This window comes from Malus domestica, chromosome 15 (genome assembly GCF_042453785.1).
Source record: "Malus domestica chromosome 15, GDT2T_hap1".
Lineage (NCBI taxonomy): Eukaryota > Viridiplantae > Streptophyta > Magnoliopsida > Rosales > Rosaceae > Malus > Malus domestica.
Genome location: NC_091675.1, coordinates 53,142,155 through 53,152,404, shown reverse-complemented (window position 1 = coordinate 53,152,404; position 10,250 = coordinate 53,142,155). Strand labels below are relative to the sequence as shown.

General features: G+C 37.4%; 2 long non-coding RNA genes across 2 annotated transcripts; both read right to left on the bottom strand.

Annotated features, from left to right (window-relative positions):
* Window positions 1-567: 567 nt before the first annotated feature.
* Window positions 568-3,301, bottom strand: LOC139192373 (uncharacterized). Its single transcript, XR_011576512.1, has 3 exons — window positions 2,908-3,301; window positions 2,666-2,825; window positions 568-2,560 (listed from the first exon to the last, which is right to left on the bottom strand). It is a non-coding gene; the product is annotated as an uncharacterized lncRNA (long non-coding RNA).
* Window positions 3,302-9,325: 6,024 nt separating this feature from the next.
* On the bottom strand, window positions 9,326-9,944 carry LOC103400197 (uncharacterized). Its single transcript, XR_011575875.1, has 3 exons — window positions 9,812-9,944; window positions 9,606-9,696; window positions 9,326-9,510 (listed from the first exon to the last, which is right to left on the bottom strand). It is a non-coding gene; the product is annotated as an uncharacterized lncRNA (long non-coding RNA).
* Between the last annotated feature and the right edge of the window lie 306 nt (window positions 9,945-10,250).

The following is a 10,250-nucleotide window of genomic DNA, read 5'->3' as shown; positions in this document are numbered from 1 at the left end:
ACCACTTCCCTTTTTGCCACCCAGCTTAAAACAACATAACACCTCCACCAAATTAACAACCATATCTGGATGGAACGAGGCAAGTCTGAAAACTTTCTATAATATCCCTCGATCATCACCTTCCTTGTCTCATATTTGTAAACTCTTGTTTACTACCATCGATAAATGCCGGAGGGATAAACTTTTCCTTTAAACAAGTCCTTAAACAATTCTCAATCGACTGATTCCTCTGGTGACAACAATTCATACTCCTGTTTCCACCAGGATACAAATTCATAACCAAAACCAGGTAGTCGTCTCGACCCCTTGTCAGAAGGAAATTTCCTTTGACTTGCATAACCTGAAACATCTTTTCCAAATGGTTAAACCGTTACTTCGCTCTCTCAGGTTCATCATTTCATAAGGTGATTCAAGTTCAACTCATTACCCATCTTAAAATGTCCCTTTAGACAATAGACTGAATCACCATAGTAATAGTTTCCCCCTAAACCGCTAAATCAGGGAGACTAAGTTCCTCTAACTACGTGGCTTGCTACGAGGCGGTGTAGTTCTGACAGAATTCACTAGGACTTCTCAAGATGTCCAAGATTGCAACCATGCTCTGATACCAACTGACACACCCCGTCCCGAAGGAGGGCATGTTGGCCGTCACGTGAGAGTGACGTAACCATTTGCACAGTACGGAAGCTTTAAGATACAATTTATAAGTTGATACACCCGAAGGTGAGTCCTAATTTTGTCCAATCTGTCAGAACACCGTCGAATTCCTCGTAGTCACCACACCTTTGTGATTCCTGAACCTGGAGGGGCGCAAAACCAAAATTGAGTGGGTCAGTAAAACAATTCTTTTTCCAAATCCAAACATTTCTCAAAACGTTGTAACCCCTCTCCGTAAAACCTGTATACTTTCCCAGAAATGTAAAATATAAATATACATATATATTCTCAAGACTTCAAGTCGTTAACTCAACATTTTCATAACAATTATGCCATGCCACATCATCTCAACATTTCTCATATTAATTATGCCATGCCACATCATCTCAACAGTAATAAGGTATGAATGCATCAACATAATCATATCAGGTGCAAGAAAGTAATCAACCGTAGGCCCTCTAATAGCCCTGTACGGTTGAACCTAGAGCTCAAAATCTATCATTATCACTCTACCGGAGTCACCTCTGTGACCCGTCCGGCCTTCTGCACGCAAGTTACGCTCTAGTGCTTCTCATAAATCATCTGTGCACATAATCTAAGGTCACCCACCAGTCGGAATCTCACTAACACTCTCGCGACTGGTCTGTCGTACCCACTCCGCGTGGACTGTACGACTAGCATCTACTTGGATCCAAGGCGAGCGTGCGATGCGGTGAATACTATAAGCACTAAACCATGGTGCAGGATTTGAGCTCAATATATATCATCATCATCATAACAGTAATTAAATACTCATCTGTGCGTCCACCGCACCATTTCATACATATGCATCATAAATCAATTCTTACCTGTGCGTCCACCGCACCAATTCATACATATGCATCATATATTAATTCATGCATGGCATTTCAACTCACATTTCTATATACTTTTCATATCAATTCTATGCATGGTATTTCACTTCCCGTTTTTCCACATAACTCATATGCATTTCATTTTAAACATATTTTCATTTCAATTCAATTTCTGGGAAACGTCAAGTATATATATATACGGAAAACAAAACTGCCCACTCACCTGGAGTTCGTCCAAAAACTCCCTAGCACCACACATCAAGGCGTCATGACGATCGCCGCCTAGAATAGTAATCAAATCCAGGCTCAGAATTCATATCGATAGAATACATAACTTATATAAAATACGTCACTACGTTGATCGATCCGGAAGATCTGCCACTCAGATTTTAAATCCATAACTTCCAGAGGTCCACATTATACCTCTAGGACAACATCCTAAAATTTCATTACCATCCAACGGTCGGGTCTCCGTCAATTTCCAAAACTAAGTGACGGTTAACATTTTATATTATGGACTTACAATTCCAATTCCGGAAGATCCGTAACTCGGATTCCCAATCCGTAAGTTCCAATAATCCTCAAATATTACGTATTACAACGTATCAAAGTTTGGTGACGATCCAACGGTCGGATCATCAATTCACATTTTCACCTAAATGTGAAAACTATAAAACGTTATTTGAACACCTAACCAACAATCCTCAATAACTTTCTCATACGGTGTTCAATTTAGGTATATGAATATACCACAGTGATCTACTCGACGTCACGGACGTCGACATATTTTTAAAATAATTTTATTTTTATTTTTTATTTTTACTGTAGCACCTTCTTCTTCCTTGGGTCGCCGGACTGGTTTTTCCGGCGGCCGTTTTCCGGGCAGTTTTTCAAATTGCCATAACTTTGTCATTTCTCAACGAAATCAAGTGATTCAAAAACGAAAGTTGTAGCCCTTGAAGAGACAAAGAGAATGGTACCTTGCACAACACCTAGTTCGCCGTGGTTTGGCCGGAAAATTCATCGAAAGCCTCGGAGGTCGCCGGAAACTGGGTATTTTTCAAATGAGTATAACTTCTTCAATACTCAACGAAATTGAGTGAAACAAAAAGGAAAGTTGTAGTACTTGACGAGACGAAGAGATTTATACCTACCTCGACTCCTAACTCGCCGGGGATTCGCCGGAAAACGCCTCGAAAGCTCCGGCCAAACTTTGAACTTGTCGATCTCCGTGTTCTTACGTCCAAAAACTTCCAACGAAGCACTCCGAGCTTCCTTGGGACCTTAATAAACTCTCTGTGATCTTGTTTTAGCCTAAAACGTAACCAATTCAAAGCTCATGAACAGTGTCATCTCACGGCAACTTTAGAACTAGGGTTTTCGAAGTGAAACTCACCTGAAATTGGTATCCCCGTGCTCGTGAAGTCCCCAGGATCACGATGGTGGTCTTAAATGGAACGTTGGTACAAGATTGTGGTGGTTCTTGGTGGTTGCCGTGAGTTCGAGAGTAAGAGAGAGAATGAGAGAGTTTTCAGAAAAGAATAAGAGAGAGAGAGAGTCTGGAATGAAAGAAGAAGAGAGAAGAAAGGTTACGGGTTTTAGGGAGGGAATTCAGGGTAGGAGGCCCTACCTAAGTCCAAGCACAAATTAACACATACAAATATAAATCTAACCCTAGTTTAGGATCTTAAAGTAAAACAAATGTCATACATTTACACACCTTAATCCCGTTTAAGGTCACATTGGTCATCTCACGTCCTCGGAATTAATAATTCCGGGACGGGCTGTGACAATGGGCCTTGGGCTCGGGCTCTAATAATTAAATTATTTAATTAATTAATTTCGTATTTAATTAATTAATTATTATTTTTACCAACATACTCATCCTTTCATATGAAGTCTGAAGAGTTCAAAAAGAACACATAGCAAAGCACCCATCTGGAGAAGATGTCTCTCAACAGACACATCCCATTCTCATACCTGTTGTGAACATGCATCCTTCTATTATATATACATCCATCTGCATGGCATTTAGGACACATAAAATCAATATTCTTCTTCTACAATCACAAACATCCTTTCTGAGAGAACCACACAGAAATTCGCCAGAAGTTAAGTTTTCCGGTGCTGGAATTCTAACTTGATCGTTGAATCCTGGTAAAGCAGACGTCCGTAGAACTACAAGCACTAAGTAGGAACGAAATTTCTGTTTCAAGGACATTGCGGTACGCAAGCCTCGATCTTCAATTTTTCTATTTAAATTTATTTCGTTGTTCATACTCTGTTCAATAATTTTTTATATTCGCATTTATAGTTTATTAGCATATATATAATTAAATCATTGATTGTTGACACATATCTAACAATCTTGAAACAGAAATTTATGGATCAACAATCTGTAAATGTGAATGGCGCTGTGCAAAAATACTTTGAAAAGCTTGAGAAGTTCAAAGGGCTGGACTTCAAGAGATGGCAACAGAAGATGTTGTTCTTCCTGACACCAATGAATCTCGCTCATGTTGTCAAGGAAGAAGCTCTGAAGTCTAATGAGAATCCAATGACGAAAGAGACTATCATGGCAATTAAAGCTTGGAATCATTCTGAGTTTTGTTGCAGGAATTATATTCTGAATAGTTTGGATGACAATCTTTACGACATTTATTCTCTGTGCAAGACAGCAAAGGAGTTGTGGGAATCCATGGAGAAAAAGTATAAGATTAATGATGCTGGTTCAAAGAAATTTGTTATTGGTAAGTTTCTCAAATATACAATGGTGGATTCAAAATCTGTTCTCTCAGGTCGAAGAAATCCAGAAATTGATCTATGAACTGCACTTCGAGGGATGCGAGATCAATGAGCATTTCCAAGTTGGGACGATAATTGAAAAATTGCCAACTTCGTGGAATGACTTCAAAATTTATCTCAAACACAAGCGTCGTGAGATGAATATGGAGAATTTGATCATGAGGCTACGAGTGGAAGAAGACCACAGAAAGGTAGACCATTCTGGAGGGTTTGCTGCCATTGAAGTCAATGCAAATTATGTTGAGAGAGGAAATTCCAAGGTCAAGCCGAAAAAGAATAAGGCTCCTAAAACCAAGCAGTTTGTACAATCCGCCCTTGCTCCCAAAGGCAAGAATCTGAAGAAGATTAAGGGCACATGCTATGTGTGTGGCAAATCTGGTCATAAGGCACAAGATTGTTATCATCGCAAAGATGGAAATCATCCAACGGAAACATCAACAATCATGCTAACATGGCAACCACCAATGAAGAATTGGCTACTGTTGTGTCCGAGGTCAATGTGGTCTCAAATGTGAGTGAATGACTATTGGATACTGGTGCTACTAAGCACATATGCGCTGACAGAAATCTATTCACTGAATACTATCCTGCTGCCCATAGAGAAAAGCTGTATATGGGCAATTCTGCCTCATTTGTACTGGAGGGCAAATGCAAAGTGGTACTCAAATTCACATCTGGAAATAGTCTCACCTCGCTGAAAGTGCTGCATGTTCCTGAAATAAGGAGGAACTTGGTTTCTGGACCTATTCTGATTGCTAAGGGCTTTAAACTTGTAATGGAATCCAACAAATTTGTACTTACCAAGGGTGGAATGTTTGTTGGAAAGGGTTATGTGGCTGATGGCCTCATGAAACTCAATGTAATTGCCATTGATGATGCTAATAAAATAAATGCTTCTACTTATATTGTTGAGTCTTCTAATATTTGGCATGCTAGATTAGGACATGTTAATTTTCGTTCCATGCATAGAATGGTTAAATTAGAATTATTATCTAAATTCGAAATTGATTTTAATCATAAGTGTGAAACATGTACTGAATCGAAATTTGCTAGGCTAACAAGAAAGTCAATTCTGGAAAGATCAAATGAATTACTTGGATTAATTCATAGTGATCTTTGTGACTTTAAATCCACACCAACTCGTGGAGGAAAGAATTATTATGTTACTTTTATTGATGATTGCAGTAAGTATTGCTATGTTTATTTGATTCATAGCAAGGACGAAGCTTTGAATATGTTTAAGACATATAAAGCCGAAGTTGAAAATCAACTTGAGAGAAAAATCAAAGCACTTAGATCCGATAGAGGAGGAGAGTATGAGTCTACTGTCTTCTCAGATTTTTGTGCACAACATGGAATTATACATCAAACAACGGCTCCATACACACCACAACAAAATGGTGTTGCCGAAAGAAAAAATGGAACATTCAAAGATATGATTAATTCCATGTTAAATAGTACAGGGCTTCCACACAGTTTGTGGGGTGAAGCTTTACTTACTGCAAATACCATATTGAATAAGGTTCCTCTAAAGAAGATTGATGAGTCACCTTATGAACTATAGAAAGGACATAGACCCACTTATAAAACCCTCAAAGTGTAGGGTTGCTTAGCAAAAGTGCAAGTTCCGTTACAAAAAAGAACGAAATTAGCACCTAAAACTATTGATTGTGTATTCATTGGATGTGCAAATAATAGTGCTACTTATAGGTTCCTTGTTGTAAAATCTTCGATTTCTGATATACATGTCAACACTATATTAGAATCAGCGAATGCATAATTCTTTGAGGATATATTTCCTTACAAAGAAAAGGAATATGATTGTAATACAAAGAGGGTTCATGATTATAGTCATGATGAAGCCTCTTCTTCTGGTGTCCAAGGAAATGATGTGGAACAAAGAAGAGGAAAAAGAATCAAAGTTTCTAAAAACTTTGGACCATATTTCATTGCTTTCTTGTCCGAGAATGAACCTAAAATTTTTAAAGAAGCAATGTCTTCTTCTGAGGCTCCTATATGGAAGGAAGCAATTAAAAGTGAAATGGAATCCATTATGGAAAATAACACATGGGAATTGGTTGATTTACCTCCCGGTAGTAAACCAATTGGTCATAAATGGATTTTCAAGAAGAAACTTAAGGCAGATGGAACCATTGATAAGTTCAAGGCATGTTTAGTAGCCAAAGGTTATCGTAAAAAAAAAAGGGTTGAATTATTTCGACACCTATTATCCAGTTTCTCGCATAACGTCAATTCGGACGTTAATAGCGATTGCGGCTGTATACAACTTTGATATACATCAAATGGATGTAAAAACAGCATTTTTAAATGGAGAACTAGATGAAGAAATATACATGGAACAACCTGAAGGGTTTGTGCTTAAAGAACAAGAAAACAAAGTGTGCAAATTAGTTAAGTCATTATATGGACTTAAACAAGCACCAAAACAATGGCACGAGAAATTTAATCATACTTTGTTGACACATGGGTTCAAAATAAATGAATCTGATAAATTTGTCTACATTAAGAGTAATGATAAAACTTGTGTTATTGTCTGCTTTTATGTGGATGATATGCTCATAATGGGAAGCGATAAAGATGTAATAAACAAAACAAAGAAAATGTTGAATTCAAGTTTTGACATGAAAGATTCTTATGCAATCCCATTATGCAGAAAAAATATTACGAAGGTTTGGTCAATTTGACTGCAAACCTGCTGCAACTCCTTTTGATGCTGGATGCAAGTTGGAGAAAAATAAAGGCGATGCCATATCTCAATTTGAATATTCTCAAGTACTTGGAAGTCTAATGTACTTGATGAATTCAACTATGCCCGACTTAGCTTATACAGTAAGTAGGCTTAGTAGATATACAAGTAATCCGACACAAGAGCATTGTGATGCTTTAGTAAGAGTGTTAAGGTATTTGAAAAATACACTTGACTACGGATTATACTACACAAAGTATCCACCTGTTATAGAAGGCTTCAGTGATGCCAATTGGATTTCTGACACTACAGAATCGAAGTCGACAAGTGGATATGTTTTTACCTTGTGAGGTGCAGTAATATCTTGGAAATCCTCTAAACAGAAATGTATAGCTCGGTCCACCATGGAGTCCGAGTTTATAGCTTTAGACTTGGCTGGCGAAGAAGCTGAGTGGCTAAAAAATTTTCTGGAGGATATTCCCATGTGGCCAAAGTCGGTAACTGCTATATATACATTGTGACAGTATGGTCGCGCAATCAAGGGCCAAAAGTCATGTTTACAATGGGAAGTCACGTCACATCATGCGTCGACATAATAATCTTAAGAAGTTGCTTTCCAATGGAATAATATCCATTGATTATGTGAAGTCAAAGGATAATATCGCTGATTCTTTGACAAAAGGCCTACTAAGAGAGCAAATATTATTTACATCGAGGGGAATGGGTCTCAAGCCAATTCAATGAATTGAACTGGGCAGAAACCTAACCTAGCTGATTGGAGATCCCATGGTCTAGGTTCAATAGGCAAACTGGTTAAGTTTGATTCAAAAGTTGACCACACAACTTACCCATTCTTATGATAAAATTGTGTTGTCTGTTGACGTTTGAGGGGTTATGTTTTATACATTTAATGACATTAATATCTTGTTATCAAGAGGAATATAGCAGACCATTCTTAATTAATGTCACCTATATAGGAGTAAATGGGGCCGCATTTATGAGAATTGACATGGATAAATTCTCTAAAGCTCTTATGAAATCCGGGATCTGTTCAAGGTCAAAATGAACACAACCGTATGAATTAACGTGTGGCAGACATGATATGTACGTAGCATATTGTCTCGGTTTACTACTGCGGTGAACAATTCAAGATCTTCTACATCCAATGCGTCAGCAAGTAAACCCGATATGTTTTCACTAGGGTAAGTTCAAGTTCAAAAGACACTTCACTCGATGCATATAATGTCTATTCTCTCTCAGTTTTAGGTAGCTTAGTCATCAATTTGCATTTACATTTGCATTCAAATGTGGGGTAATTGTTGGAATTTGAATAAAATTTCAACTCAAATGTGGGGTATTGTTGGAAATTTGAGTAGTTTGAGTAAAAATTTCTTTGTCCCACATTGGCCATTCCCAAAAGATTTTATCACTTTATAAGGCTTTGTCCTTTATAGAAAGTGATTGGAGTAATAGGTTTGGAGAATAAAATTGGGCTCACCCTTGAGGTTGGGCTTTGGAGTGCACCAATTAATTGGTAATTAATTATAATTAATATATAATTAATTATCAAAAGATGGGCCTTGGGCCTTGGAGCTCGGGCTCTAATAATTAAATTATTTAATAATTAATTTCACATTTAATTAATTATGTATTTTTTACCAACTGACTCATCATTTCAGATGAAGTCTGAAGAGTTCAGAAAGAACACAGAGCAAAGCACCCCTCTGGAGAAGATGTCTCCCAACAGACACATCTCATTCTTATACTTGTTGCGAACAGGCATGCTTCTATTATATATACATTCATCTGCATGGTATTTAGGTCACAGAAAATCAATATTCTTCTTCTACAATCACAAACATCATTTTTGAGAGAACCACATAGAAATTCGTCAGAAGTTAAGTTTTTCGGTGCTGAAATTCTAACTTGATCGTCCATAGAACTACAAGCACTGAGTAAAGATGAAATTTCTGTTTCAAGGACATTGCGGTACGCAAGCCTTGATCTTCAATTTTTCTGTTTAAATTTATTTCGTTGTTCGTACTCTGTTCAATAATTTTTATATTCGCATTTATAGTTTATTAGCATATATATAATTAAATCACAGATTGTTAACATATATCCAACAGAAACAATTGATTCAACAAAAATACGCCATCCATTGAAACAATTCAATTAATGAAGTAAAAAGGGAAATCAAATACATGATCAAGACCTTATTGGACCCGAAATTCGAAATCAAACACAGAGATATGAGAGAGAGGTATTACTGAAGTTGCAATCAAGCAGGTAGTTGATCGTGTAGCCATCACGGTCGTAGGTGATCTTATTTATCAAACGGGGGAGCATCGGGAGCATATCCACAGCCATGCAAGCGGCCATATCCTCATACAGCAAGCAGTCTGCAAGAATCAGAGTATCGTGCCCCATGAAGCTATAGATCAACGATGGAGACCTTGATTTTCTTCTCAAGCACAACCCTCGATTCTATTCTCAATACATGAACAATATTAAACACGCGAAATAGATTGGCAGAGTAAAGATATAATCAAAATCAGAAGAGTTCACATAAGGCACTTTACCTTCTCAATGTTTTCTATTGCAACTTCTCTGTCTTTTGAAACCTGAGCAGCTTTCACCTCAGCATATTCCATATGCACCTTCATTTTGGACCTACAACCTCGCAACCAACGTTAAGGCTTTAGAGCACCTCATAGGGAAGGGAAAGGCGCAATCTTTTTAATGAAAGAAAGGATAAAGCACAGATACCCTAATTCGTTGTTCATACCGTTTGCAATTAATGCTTCAACTAACGGCTGACAATATTTGCCAGTAAAATCCTTATTGATTTTGTTGAGGAAGGCAAGAGGAATTTCTCGACCAATAGCCTCAGCTGCAACTACACAGTATGCTGCAGCAATGAAATGGTCAAGTTAGTTCAGCTATACACAGCTACACATAGCAAACTAAAAAGACGTGTGACTAGACAAGGAGCAACTGCAATGATGTTTCAAGAACTCTCTAAAAATAATCCAACATTCACGGTCATCGTTGTCATCATGCAGTCAAAGACACTACTATTGAAATTTGAAGTCACCATTTCAAGTGGGGTTCTCGTGTCTTTGCTCCAACTTAAAATTTAAAAAACAAAAAATTTGTCAAACAATAAAATTAAAATTGAATCTTTATAAAGTATTTGTTGAACATAAGTCCAAAAGTGTGATTAC